The 14,612-nt window shown below is 42.8% G+C and overlaps 1 protein-coding gene across 22 annotated transcripts in view; it reads right to left on the reverse strand.

Moving 5' to 3' along the window:
* The window catches only part of LOC119653390 (dystrobrevin beta), a 232,389-nt gene that overhangs the window by 201,425 nt on the left and 16,352 nt on the right, over positions 1 to 14,612 (reverse strand). The window lies entirely within an intron of this gene.

A 14,612-nucleotide genomic window follows, 5' to 3' on the forward strand; every position in this document is an offset into this window, starting at 1 on the left:
ACACAAATCCGCCTTATGAAATTTAAACCGAAGCCGGCCGAAGCTCCTTGGGCAAACACCCAAGTTGCAACTTGAAAGCATGTTGTTTTCCAACTGGTCCGGTCCGCCATTAAGTGGATGGCGGACTTAGGAATCCTTCGATTCATAAACAAAATTTTAGTTTAGCCTCGCCCGGCTTAGGCCTAAATGCGCTGGAATAATTCCCAGTGGCTTCAGCCTTGGGGCTAGGGAGTAAATCCTACTCAAAATGTTTATTGGATTGGACACGGGGTTGGTTGCGATGGAAGTGTGTTCATCGCTAGTTAGCCCGATTTCAAACAACACAAAGGAGCACCCCACACAGGTTGGGGCGCTTGAGGTTGAAACGAACTAAGGAGCACTACTACTACCAAGCTATCTTCTGTAGCAATGGGGGCGGTCATGGGTGCAGAAAGCGTTCTTACAACATGGAAGCCATAGTAATTGATCTGGGACCAAGGTCGAGTTTTCCTTTAGTGGGAATTATAGACCGTGAAAAACAACACCCAAGAAGAAGGTAATATGTGCGGCGAGTATGCCCAGAAAATATTTCAATCTTTTAGCGAAACTAAAGAGTTGCGACCATAAAATCGTGGTGCCTCCTAGCAAAAAAACTTCGCCGAAAGTCAAAAGAATGCCAGATTACCAGGAACTGGAACAAAATATAGAAACCTTCGAAGTACATATATTGGGGACAGCAAAGCTTCAAGACGGGACCAAATTCCACACAGAAATCTACATGGCTTGGTTACTCGAAAGCTGACTTTCAAAAACATTCCAGTAGTAAGAAACGAACGATGACATTCCTGGGGTTAATGTGAGTACCTGCCGTGTAGGCATAATCCCACGGTTGTCTTCGGACACTTTGCTTTGGCGACCACAATCAGAATCTCGCCGTCACTGCGGTACTGGTTTATAATGAGTGCAGGTTCAGTATTCATACCACCTCCACGGCAATTAAGGTTTATGGCGCCCAAAATGTACAGCGTTAATTCACGCAAATAACTTGGTCGGGAACACATCCCCTAGCAATTCTTTTGGAGCATATGCTTTCAGTAGGCACTCACGGTTCCCTTGATACCACATAGACCACGAATACATTAGCGCTTCGAAGTTTATCACTACTACCAAGGCACTCGCTAAAATTAAAGGTTACATTCACATATCACAGTATGCTGGACAGACACAGAGGACGTGTAAGCAGTCCTCTAAGTCTGCGGCACATAGAACACAGCCCTAACTGGGGGCAAGCCTCCGCGGGAAGAGAAACTCATTCAAGCTACCATGCCCTGTCAAGAAAAAGCCCATCTCGAGTCCAAAGTTCACGATATAGCTCCCTTTGGCAGATACAGTTTTCACATACTCATATGTGATCCGACCTTTCCCACTTTGTTTCCATCTAATCTGCCACTTGCCACTTGTTACAATCTCGTCTAACGACCTCTTAAGCCTCCATCTGTTCACCAACCAAGGTACACCCCTCCTGATCTTGTAAACCGTAGCACCCTGTTCTACTTCTAGATCAAGAACAGGAACACCCGATATCGGTATTGGAGGAAACCATGCGACATATAAGAAGACAAGCTTACAACGTTACTCGTTGGCAGGTGTATAGCAGTTTCTTGCCCTGCATCATTATCGTAAAGTCATACAACAGAGGGGACGTAGAACATGCAACAAAGAGTCCCACATATATGGATATAGCGGCTCTCCTGCTTATACCCTAATCACATCGCCTTATACGCGCCAACATATACACCAATTTGGTCAAGCGTGTCTTGAGCTCGATCAGCTGCGAGTATAAGTGCATAAGTTCCGCGATTGTGGCTTCAAGTCTGTCACTTTCTTCCAGTATTTGAACGACGTAAATTGTCTTTGAGCAATACCGCAGCATTTTTTTTTGTTGGCGCCACAACGCCGGCTTTAAAAGATCACGCATTAACGATGCGCATACACTCAATAGCCCTGTTCAAATCGGTTGTTCCCCCCAACGGGAATGAGGAGATCATCCGTGTAAACAACGCATTAAACCACCAAACTAAGCTAACTCAAGAGTTCATTCATCCTCAGGTTCCATATAAATGAACTTACGATGGATCCCTATGAGCAGTCAGGCTCGATGTTCACTTACACACATTAATTGACGCTTTGTACATAAGTAGATCTTTCAGAAAGCTAATTCCTGGTAGCCACATGACAGCCTCTACAAGATCTTGCGTAAGGCCTGGAGAAGAGATATGACCCCGCTCGACAAAGAATTACTCCTACCCTTCTCTGATGACTTCAGAAGCCTAACATCCCTGGTAGTCCTCTAGAAAGAGGGTAATAGTCCTTCGGTATGCAACGCTCACACAGACACTTGACACGAAATGGGATGACCCGCCAAACGGGTTTCCACACCACCTAAACCAGAGACCTAAACCACGCATATTCAGTTCTCAGTTTCACAACTCTTCAGAAGAAAAATTGTTTTCTCCTCTTCAGCATAGTCCCCAGGAGACATCGAAGGCACTCGAAAATAGCTCATCTAGCAAAGCAAAATACAATCTAGTATGCTCTACGACGATCCGAAAAATAAAGTTCGAAGTGTGGTGGGTGGATCAAACCCGTGTCATGCCTTTTTTGGTGTTTATCAAGGAAGTGCCCTCTCACCACTCCTCTTTGTTGTTGTTATGGACACTGTCACACGGGACATCCAACGTCTACCGCCCTTAACATTGCTTTATGCAGGTGATGTTGCGTTGTGAAACTGCTTCACGCATTAGCCCAACCTGGATGAAATGGCCTTCCACAACTGGCATTCTTTGTGATCGACGTATCAACGAACATCTCAAATCTAAAATTTACCGCAATGTCGTCCGTCCTGTCGTTCTCTATGGTTCTGAGTGTTGGCCGACTATACAAGGAAATAAGACGCAGATGTTGTGTTGGACTAGTGGCGTGACACGTTTTAATTACGTCCGAAATGAGGATATCCCCGATCGATATGGGGTTGCACCAATCGTGAAAAACTTGCGAGAGAGTCGTCTTCGACGGTATGGTCACGTAATTCGCGCTAACGAGAATTCACTTGCCAAGATTGGTCAGAACATCGAAGTTGATGGTAAGCGGCCATGAGGCCGGCCGAAGCAGCGGTACTTGATGCGTTGTATGGGCATTTAAAAGCCTCGAAATTGCATCCAGATCAGGCATTTGATAAAATCAAATGGTGATACCGATCACGACGAGCCGACCCCGCTTGTAAACGGGGCAAAGGCTGGAGAAAGAGAAGAAGACTTCATGTCAGCATAAGCTCTCCCTGTTCGAGCTTCCTCAGCATGTCATCATGAAACGAATGCTGGAACGGAAAAATACATCGCAAATTACGTATTGGAGCCGGTTTTTTAGAAAATGCTATACAAAAGGGTGCTCAGCCTCCACATGCCGCTGGCAGCAAGGGTTAGCTCATATCTAGTAAAAATTATCCTTAAATAAACAACCACTATCTACACGCCACACCACTATCAAACGCAATGCTGCGTTTGACCTTATTTGCAAGTCTTAAAGTGACCGAAGCCGCTGAAGGCCGGCCGGGAAAAGATGAACAACGAACTCTCTTTTAGACGGAAATTAACCTCAACAACCGATATCAATGGGTCCGTGTGCGAAAAATTTTGAATCAGGGACATCCCAATTTACTTAGGTCCATAACCTGATGTCTAAATATTTGAAGATGAGGACAGGATATAGCGAACTTGTGTCCAAAGTTCAAACGACGATAGAAAGCATAGGATGGTTTTCGCGGCTGAGCCTCTCAAATGTGCGTAAAGTGAGCCTTAATTTTTCTATTCTCGATGATGAATTAAGTAAGTTCCAATACGAGCCTGGGAACAAATACCAAATTTCTCGGTAGCATATTTCAACCTATGAAAACAAGAATGATGCTGGTTGGGTTTGAAAATGCCAATCAGGTAACTCACAACAAGTTGCCTCCTCAAAGTTACGACAGTCAACACAGCCTTCTTCGCCAATATATTGGAAAGATTAATGCATTTTGTATTTTGCAGATACCATAAGTCGAAGGAGGAAGTAATTTTTTTGGAAAAGTTTTTTCAATGCATATACAGTATTTCGGGAAGTATTTATTTTCTTCTTCAGTGTGGAATCTTTGGTTCCCGAAATACTGTATATGCAATCTAGAAAAACTTTTTGGTCGAAACGAAACTTTCCTCACTTACCTTCTTTACACATATTATTTAAAATTAATTGGCTAACAAACGCTCCCCATATAAAAGGATGGTTGTGTCACCCGTTCGCTGCTGTATGGAGCCCAGGGAACCACACAGTTTCTTCTTAAGTATTGTTATTTCCCTTACCATTCATTTTTAATGAATCTACGCTTTAGTTCCACTATCATCACACCTACTGTTGTCCACACAGGTCCATGTAGCATGAGACTCTTAAGGACGGTCGTAGATACCGTATTTCGGGAGGCAATTCTTCCCATTCTTTAGCAAGTGTTCATTTGTTTTGGTTCGTGTGCGACAAATTGCTTATTTTAGGTTTAGACCGCGAAGCTCCAGCAGCCATTGGAAAGCGGTGAATAGAGCTTATAAATTTTCAATGAGTAAAATGAGTTCCTCTCTGTCGGAAGGCATGAATAACCCGGAAGTCCATATCCTACACTAGAGCTATATATTCGTGAACTATGAAAATGAATACATAAGATATCTTCATCTTTATGATGACACTTCAAAATTTTGCAGGCTCCTGTAATTTTATGGAAAATGCATAGGACTTGCAAGATATGTCAGGCAAACTCCATCATCCGCTACTTCACCTTATTTAACGGAAATATATCTCTTCACTCATATCTTAATCTTAATTTAACTGCTTCAGTTAAATTGCTGATAACCTAAAACTTTGCAGCTGCTCACTATTCCAGATGTTCCCAGGTAAAGGAGGGAGATGAAATCTTGACATAAACTATATTTAGATAAGAACCTCTTCAACATCCTTTCATATGTGGGGAGTTTATACGTTGCTTTCCTATTCCTTTAATACCGCTAAGAATTCACTCAAGCAAAGTTGAGTCGGCTTAAGGATAAGGACGTCTAAAATACTGGCAACGCTTTCTGTTAGAAGAGGTGTTCCTTTTAGGCTGTAAGGTTTCTATGTTTCATATCTTAAGAAAATTATTTCGTCCGTCTTAGGAATGTGTCATTTTTCCTTGATTAGAAAAAAACTCAAAAAGGAAGAAAAACATTCGAATGAAATGAGGACATGTCTATTTTAAGGATGATGTCACACCCCATCACATTTCTCAGCTTAATGCTAACAGCTCCTAGTCATTAGGAATATGAGGCTCTGTAAGCAGGAGTCTTGCCCAGCACCGTGAGTGCTATTTCATTTTTTCAGGTTCTAGCAGCAAGGAAATGTTTTGAACCCTTCATCACTTCCACGTAGACTCCCTTCGCCCATTGTTATCCTAGTCTGATTGAAGCCTGTTTCATAAACAATTTTCCTCCACTGTTTGCACGTTGATTGGAAAAAGTCTTCGTAGGATTGAGAACAAGTGCATCGTGAAAGTTCTATTCTCATTTTCCGATAAAGAAAATGATGGTCTGATATGCTATCCGTTATTATTATCCCCACCATAACTCGGTTCAACTATCAGGAGGACGGAAGCCTGGAATTCCTCGTCTTCTTCACTTTTTAATCTATCCGTTTTATCTTTGTCTGCAGACTGACCTAGTGCTCTATCACCGAGCATGGAAGGAGAAGGATGTCGTTGTTGTTGCCGTTGTCGTCGTCGTTATGAGCCAAGAAAGGAAAAACCAGGTCATGCAAGAATTGCTTTCCCTCCTTCTCCGCTACTGAGTCAGCAACAGCAGGACTGACTAGCTGATGTGGCTGTTGGTGCTTGTTTTGAAGATGATATCATCTTGTGGGACATGTACACTCTCGGATTTTTCTTTGATTGCCCTCAAATGGATTCATATTTTTAGACTTGAAAAGGTCAGAATACGCGCGACATATTCACAAAGTTTTTCGTCCTGTGAATTGCTGTGTCTTTCTGCCTCTATTTGCTGCCGCAAAGCACACGCTTGAAATCCTATCCTTCAGAGCAAACTACTGATTCATTCACTATGTCTTTTATAGAAACTAAACAGTTTCCAGAAATTACTTTGATGTATCCTACTGTGCAAATTATTTCACGGAAAATCTAACCGCAATAGCTTTTTGTATGCCGCAGGAAGTTCTCTGCATCTATGTGAGGTTTTACCGAACAATGATGTGGTTGCAGGGTGGCAGATATTTTCACTCTCCTATCCGGCATTTTAAGCGAAACCGGAAAAACAATTAAATTACAGAAGAATGGTCTCACTACATTGTTGGCGAAATGCGAACGATGTGTGAATTCCTGCTTGCTTTGTAAGGACATCAATGGATTATACATTTAATTAGGTCATTCGATTTTCATTCCCTTCTGGTATTCTTTGTTTGGCCGAGTTCTCGACTAGTTCATCCGTAAAGTGTTTGGCTCGTACTTTTGTTCATTGAAGGGAAGATTTTTGAATAGGTTGAACGAATCGTGGAGATTTCAAGAAGTATTCCGGGGTTGAAATTTAGGGCACTTTAGTAAGGAAAGTAGACAATTAATTACGACATGCAGTAGGTTTGCCAAGTTCCGTAGAATGGTCATATTTATGTTGGATCCAGTATGAATGTTTTCAATACTTCTAGATGTAGGGCTATATTTGAAAAGTCTAGTCCATGCTACAGTACTAAAATAATACTTTAACGATATGAGGTGACGATTGGGAGTTCAACTGTCTTTTCCAGAAAAAAAAACGCACAAATGGCCCGCCATCGAGAAAGCATTGATTCTCCTGGTCCAGAAAGATACTCAAACAGAGGATGCTTCCGAGATGCAGAAAATTATCACAAAGTCTATTGAGGAAAATCGATCATACATATTATCAACTGCTAGGCCAATTGCCCGCGAGCATTTTCTACAAGAAGGATGCGGCATGAAAAAGGACACAAGTGACGATAGATAGATGGAATACTTCAAGAGGAGTGTAGTCGAAAGTGTACTCCAAAATCCCAGTTCGCGCCTAACTATCTAAGAAGTTTGTATCCACAGGGAGCCTCAAGAACGAAAAACTTTTTTCGGAAATAGACCTTGAATTAATCAAAGCACAAATAAGTTTCAAGGTAAAACCTGCAATTACTTCCGGAAACCTGGACACTGGATCCGCGGATACCAAAAAAGGGCGGGAGGGCGAGTCATAATCAGTGAATCTTTTCTAAGAGTAGGGGCCACGGTGGTAGCAGTAGCATTTGACTAAAGGACTTTTAGGATCACCAGTCACATCTTCAAGCGAGGCTTAAAGACCTGTAGAAATCAGCGACGGAGAGTAAATGAGTTTTCACAGAGGAGACCAGAAGATTCCTCAACAACGACCTCCCTGCACCGCGTTGCTCTATACAAGAAATTTACGTACAACCAAAACACCCAAATGTAAGATGAGGGAAACTCTGCTTGTCTGATTCTGAGGATTGGCTTACCAGAAAACGCTCGAAAAGCGTTACAAATGGCGTCTGAAAATGGAAAAAGACTGTTTTATCGGTTACTACAGAGACACCAAAAGTTACCGTGAATGGTTTTCGAATCAAGGCAAGGGGGATCCGTAACGTTTTCATGGGGAAATAGTACAAAAATCACTCCAATAGGGAAATACAAGATGACGTAGCCAAGGGATAAGAAGCTATCATACGATCAGGATCCTCGACTTCAAAAACAGAGAGAAAAGCCTACATATCACCCCTAAGGGCCGTCGAATTTACAAATAAGTATAGAGTGACTGTGATTTTATCAAAGCTTTCGCGTATCCTTCACAGGACCATGGAAAAGTATGCGACCTCATACATGTTCTCTTGTGATGCGATTTACATTTTTAAAGTCATTCCAATCTGCAGCAGCTTTCCTTGAGCGTGAAAACGAATTCCATTTTGTCACGGCGCAAAATTACGCTGAACTTACTGATCATCATCGCTCGCAGTGGTCAGTACAGCCTCCAATCCGTTCCGATTTCGCAGTTCCCCAGATCTTAATGACCCTTCGGGACATGGTCGACGACCTGTGTATCACCCGAAAAGAGAACATTCTTGATGGTCGTTCAATGATCATGGATATTTTCAAGCAGGTTACTCAGGGCATCTATCGTCCGAATAGCAAGATAGCAAAGCGGTCAACATGATTGCTCATATGTTTTGCCCAGTTGAACCTCAACAGACCTTATGGCACCGTCAGTGTTCGGACAATCTGCCAACAATGACGAGGTGGCGGAAGTTTGAGGAATCCACAAAGCGTGGTTTCCCATCATTGTTCGGAACAAGATGTTGTTACAGCATACCTTCGCATTCAGATCACCCATCACGATCTCAATGTCACCTTCAGAAGCCTCCCCTGAAATGCGAATAATTGCTCATAAATAGCATCCTTCTCTACTATATCGGAAATCTCTATTGGTGCATAGCACTGCATAATTGTGATGCTCCCTAATCTGGACTGAAATCTTGTAGTCTTAATCCTGTCAGAAGCCGGTTCCCAAGAGAATGCACCTTGCTGTAACCACCAGTAACAATGCGTTCTCGTCTGCTGCCATTTGGCTTTCCAAAGCACAAAATACAAAGAGGGAGAGGAATACTCTCCAGAGTATCACAATTACTTCGCTTAGGCCCAGAATGTCCACCGTATACCGCTAGAATTGAAAAAAGCGATCATTCTAGGGACGATTTCGATAGCCAAAGGTTGTAACTATGAGGTGAGTCTTGATCCGAGGCGTTGTTGACGTTTCGGAAGCACTAAAGTTTCGGAATTTGCAGACGCCCTATAAAGTTTACCTTCACGTCAACTTAATCCATAAAGAATTGATAGCCCCGTTTGAAGTAACCGTAGGCCTTTCAACTTGCACTTTAATCATGTTTCCTTTGGTTCTTGATTCTAATTGTGCCCGCCTTTTCAGTTACCTGGACTGTGTGAGCTATGTGAGAAATGGAAGCTAGAGTTAAGTTATTCGCAAAGTCCCGACTTTGCGACATTGAACCTCCTCTAATTTCGGAAATCTTAGAAAATACATTGTTAGCCTCTCTCGTGAAGAACACTTATTTCAGCAAACGCATCTTTAAGCCGTAATTAGGGAAATTCAACTCCTTTTGATTTAAAACTCAAACACACAACACAATCAGTCCGAGCTCGTTGAGCAACACATCACAGCGTTGGTTCGATCGATTTTGTTTTGGTGTAGTGGATGTCGAAAATACACCCCGTACTGGTAGGCCAATCGTCGTAGAAACCGATAAAATCGTCGAAATCATACAAGTAGACCGACATGTGAAACGGAAAGAGTTCGACCCATTGTTGAAGCGGAGGGTGACTGGTGATGAAAAGTGGATCACGTACGACAACCTCAAGCGAAAAAGATCGTGGTCGACGCGGGCGAGCCGACCCAAACCATCCCCAAGCCCGGATTGACGGCCAGGAAGGTTTTGCTATGTGTTTGGTGGGATCGTAAAGGAATCATTCACTATGAGCTGCTCAACTCTCCTGTGAGCAACTCGACCGTTTGAAGCAGGCGATTGACCAGAAGCGACCAGAATTGGTCAATACGAATTGTGTTGTGTTCCACCAGGACAACCCTCGGCCTCATACATCTTTGATGACTCGCCAGAAGCTACGGGATCTCGGATGGGATGTCCTATCGCACCCACCGTATAGTCCGGACCTGGCACCAAGTGATTATCATCTCTTCCGGTCCATGCAAGTTGGCCTCAAAACAAGCTTGCAAAATTGGCTGTCTGAGTTTTTTTGCAAATAAGGAGGGGGGAAGGGGGGGGGGGGGGTTAATGAAGTTGCCTTCTAAATGGCAACAGGTTTGCGAACAAAACGGCGCATATTTGACTTAAATCGGATAATTCTAAGTATATCAAATAAATAAATAAAGCGTCAAATTTCAATCCAATCCAATCCAAATACGACATTTCTTTTTCCCCAACTCAATATTGTGTAGTTGATGCTGGAGTCAATGAATGCTTGGAACTAGGTTGTAAGGGAACTGAAAACTATTCATCAACAGCAGCACGAATAACCACGACGAAAACAAAAAAGAGGGAGAACCATAATGAGCCGCATGAGTTCCATGGAAGAGTGGAAGAAGGTAGTTTTAGTGAGTAAAAGTCGGGGGGGACTTCCCCTGCCCCTTCCATTAACTTTGGATATTCAACCTTTACGCTCAGAACATCATTGGCCAATACCAGGCTTCACTCCAGGAAAATCAGCAACATATCAGATTTTCTCTGTGCGGCAAGCGATGCAAAAACTGTTGGAATTTGGACATCAGTTGCACCATCTATTCATCAACTTTAAAGCCGCCTATGATAGCATAGCCAGAGTAAAACTGTACACGGCCATGAGAGAATTCGGTATCCCGGCGAAATTGATAAGACTGACTAGGCTGACCCTGACCAATGTGCGAGGTCAGATAAAAGCAGCAGGATCACTCTCAAGACCATTCGGCATCAACAACGATCTACGACAAGAAAATGCCCTATCATGCGTCCTCTTTGACTTGGCCCTGGAGAAAGTGATCCGTGATGTCAAGGTAAATGCAAGAGGTAAGATCCTCTTTAAGTCCACCCAACTACTGGCCTATGCTGACGATATCGATAATCATGGGAAAAACGACCCGAGACGTACAAACTGCCTTTATCCAGGTCGAGCAGGTCCCGCGAGATCTTCGGATGCACATCAATGAAGGCAAGACAAAATATATACTGGCAATGTCAGCACCAAAAACCAACCAACCGACAACATCAAACCGCACTGGTCAAACTGGGAGAATAAAAGTAGGAGACTACAACTTTGAGACCGTTGATAATTTCTCCTATCTAAGTTCGAAAATCACAACCGATAACAGCTACGATGATGAAATCCGCGCACGGTTGTTGTCAGCCAACAGAGCCTATTTCAGCCTAGAAAAACTGTTCCATTCGAAACGTCTCACCATAGGGTCAAAGCTCTTACTGTACAAGACTATGATCTTGCCAGTCCTCATGTATTCCTTGGAAACTTGGGTTCTTAGCAAGAAAAATTGCGAACTCTTGGCCGCGTTCGAGAGAAGAATCCTCTGAAGAATTTTTGGCCCCCTACATGAGGATGGACGATTCCGTAGCCTACATAACGACGAAATCTATGAGCGATACCATGGCCATCGGGTTGTGGACAAAATCCGACTCAGTAGGTTACGGTGGGCGGGTCACTTAATCCGTATGGATGAGGATGATCCCACCCGGACAGTCTATAAGGACAATATCTATGGTAGAAAAAGAAGACGAGGCAGACCCTGCCTAAGATGGAGCGATGGCGGAGGTCAGGACGCCAGGCAGCTTTTAGGGATATCAAGTTGGTGGACTTCGGCGCAAAACCGGGATGTCTCGAGTTCCTTGTTGTTGTTGCACCGTTGATGATTCAACCTTTACCAACAAAATTTAGCATCAACCAAGACTAGGACAACCGGAGATATATAGAATAGTGCTAAACGAACTGACTACAAAACACAACTTGGAATGAATGGGCTTACTATTAAGCAAGAGTAGCCCTAGTCATGTCATGAAATCGACGTTTGGGAATCTCATTTTTCATTCAATTCGCTGCAATTTTAAGGAGGAACTGTTAGTGCTGCATAATACAATTTGAGTGCAAAAAGTCCATTTACTACTAAAATACACTCTCCTTCTCTGCAAAAACAAACAACAAAACTACAATTAAATGTTGTTCACTTTCAGTCCAGTAATATTCAAATTTATTGCTATTCCGCCCCGTTCCAATACGTCTCCAATGAAGCATTTATTGTTTGAAAATCCAATGCATTTTTAACGGATGACATAATACCTACGACGCTTCACCCCATCGCCCCACATTCTTCACTTATTAACAATTAGCGCCATCCATCAGATTTACGCGCCCCAGACTAATTGCAATTCACTTTACGACGTATCGATAAAATGTGTTTCTGCCAGCTTTGCGTGTTCTCCTCGATATCTGGGTAAATACAAAGTAGGAACTTTATGACCAATGGGGTTTCGCTGGGAGCCGGCCAAACGTCGAGTGTGCAGTGGGAAATGAACACTTTGATATCTCAATCTTGGAGATGTACGTGTTTTGATATTTGCTGTAATTCGAGTGGAGGATTCGAGTTTTTGCAAAAACAAATTCTCACGAGCTGCCCATGTTGTTTGTCCTATTGTGCAAACACAGAATGGAGTTTGTTATTGCAGGGCCACGAGGAGGAGGACAGGTCGCTGGGAGAACGCTTGAACAGATTACTTGCGAGAGATACCAGAAATAATTTAATCTGAGATGGGAAGCTGCAAAATTAATTTATTTGACATGAGGCATTTGATGAGGGTGTTTTATGGACGAGATATCAGGGACAGTGGTCATCGGGATGCAGAGCTGTACCAAGCTAAATTGTGCATATTAACATAAAATCGGCAGAAGAGTTGTGATATAGTGCTCCGTACAATGCCCAGATTTTTAATGCGACGGTGCCCACCTTTCAGGATTCCCTAGCTAAATTTCCCTATTCTGATTCTACGTGCTTTACAGAGGGTTAAGTTTTTAAGCCATTTGGAGTTTGTAGAGAAGCACTTTGGAATCGTTACCAATCGTCACTGATGCTATTGTATATAAGGTGGTACTTTTGTTTTCAGATTATTGATAGTGTCTTTCCTTGCTGTCTGTGGAATGACAATTCATCTCATTTGCTCTTGTCGTCTGACGACATGTAGATCTTTTCTTCTTTTTCGGGAGAAGGTGGATCATCAAAGAGTACTTGTATCGATAACACAGGTTTTCTGAGTCCAAAGAAGGAAGATTTTCACCGTTCTTCATTTGTATTAATTTTTTTCTGTTTTCTAGGTGAAATGTATTGGTGGAAAGATTGGCGAGCCCCTGTTCTGAGGTAAACTACAGGCTGAAAAACCTGTTGCCTCTAGGACCCCAACATGAAGTTGCTTCGGCTTCTATTTCTCTTCTCCATGTTCACCTCAAAAATGTCCTCACTTTGCGGTATGGCCTCAATTAGGATATGCGGAAATATTTGACCTCCTTTCAGCATATCAATTCCAAAATGTGGAAAGCGTCATCATACATCATTCGCAAGCTTAGTAAATATCACTAGCGAATAGAAAAAGCAAGTCTTAATTATTTCAAATAATTTAATCGTTAGAAACACCGCGACATTACAGAGTCGTGCGACCATCAATTCCCGATTTTATACTCATAAACGCGAAAATATCCATACCGATGTGATGCCTTTAACTGAACTACGATAGCATGATCTGATGAGCTGTGCTGTCCATTCTAGGATAATGATCATGCGTTGAGAGTGCCCTCTCCACAGAAACGACCGCTTTCTTGTCTTCCTCACCTTTATTATTAACATGAGTTACGCAAATTTTCATGAAGGGAAGCACCCGTTGTTAAAAATACGTTGGACACGCTAACCAGCAAGTCGGATTTATGCATAAGCATTCGCTTCAGCACTTCGCTGGGGATACCATTGGCCTTTTTTGGAAATGGATGGATGGATAGCATGGACTCCATGTTTTTGGATGATGTGGATTACACCCGAGGCCCTACGAGTTCCTGCTAATGTCACTAATAAGCTCTTGCCAGCAGGGGACTTTTTGCGTACTAATAACATGTTCACGATTCTATTCTGTGAGAAAGTAAGGCTTAGCTAGACAAGATGCCTGTGTAATAAGCCGAAATCAATGATAGTCACAGGCTGTGTAATGCGCCAATACTATGGACTCCGTAACAAAGCTTACTTCGGAGATAATGCAAACCATGGAGTTTGGAATGTTGGAACGCTGTCAATATGTAAAGTGAATAGTCCGATCCTGGCAATTCTCAAAACTTCTGTGCCTTCAGGGAGGAGAAGAAAGCAATAATCTTATCCTATGCTTAAAACTACTTAAAGAGAAGAAGTTAGAAGGACCAAGCTGTTGTGCGTTGTAACTTTGGCAAAGCCTAGGAATAGAGGAAAGGAAGTAAACTTCGAGCTCTGCAAAGGGCATGTTGAAAATGTCTGCGTTACGTGTGTTATAAGACGCAAGACGGCAGGTGATGTCGTTAGAGGCGAAGCAGTTCCTCAGATCCAAGGATAGTTTCAAAAAATGTGAATAAATCCAGATAGGATCTACGCTGTTGCAGGAAGGGGAGGTTGAGAAAGCGCAGAGACCGGATGAATTTACATTGTACATTCTCAAGGGCAAGACAATCACAGTTACGGGAAGCTGATCAGATCATCATTATCATCAACGCCGCAAGAATCGGTATCCGGTCTAGGCCTGCCTTAATAAGGAACTCCAGAAATCCCGGTTTTGCGCCGACGTCCACCAATTCCATCTCAGGCAGGGTCTCCCTCGTCTTCATTTTCTACCATAGATATTGCCCTTATAGACTTTCCGGGCTGGATCATCCTTATCTATACGGATTAAGTGAACCGCCCATCGCAACCTGTTGAGCCGGATTTTATTCA

The sequence above is a fragment of the Hermetia illucens genome, chromosome 4 (assembly GCF_905115235.1).
Source record: "Hermetia illucens chromosome 4, iHerIll2.2.curated.20191125, whole genome shotgun sequence".
Classification (NCBI taxonomy): Eukaryota; Metazoa; Arthropoda; class Insecta; order Diptera; family Stratiomyidae; genus Hermetia; species Hermetia illucens.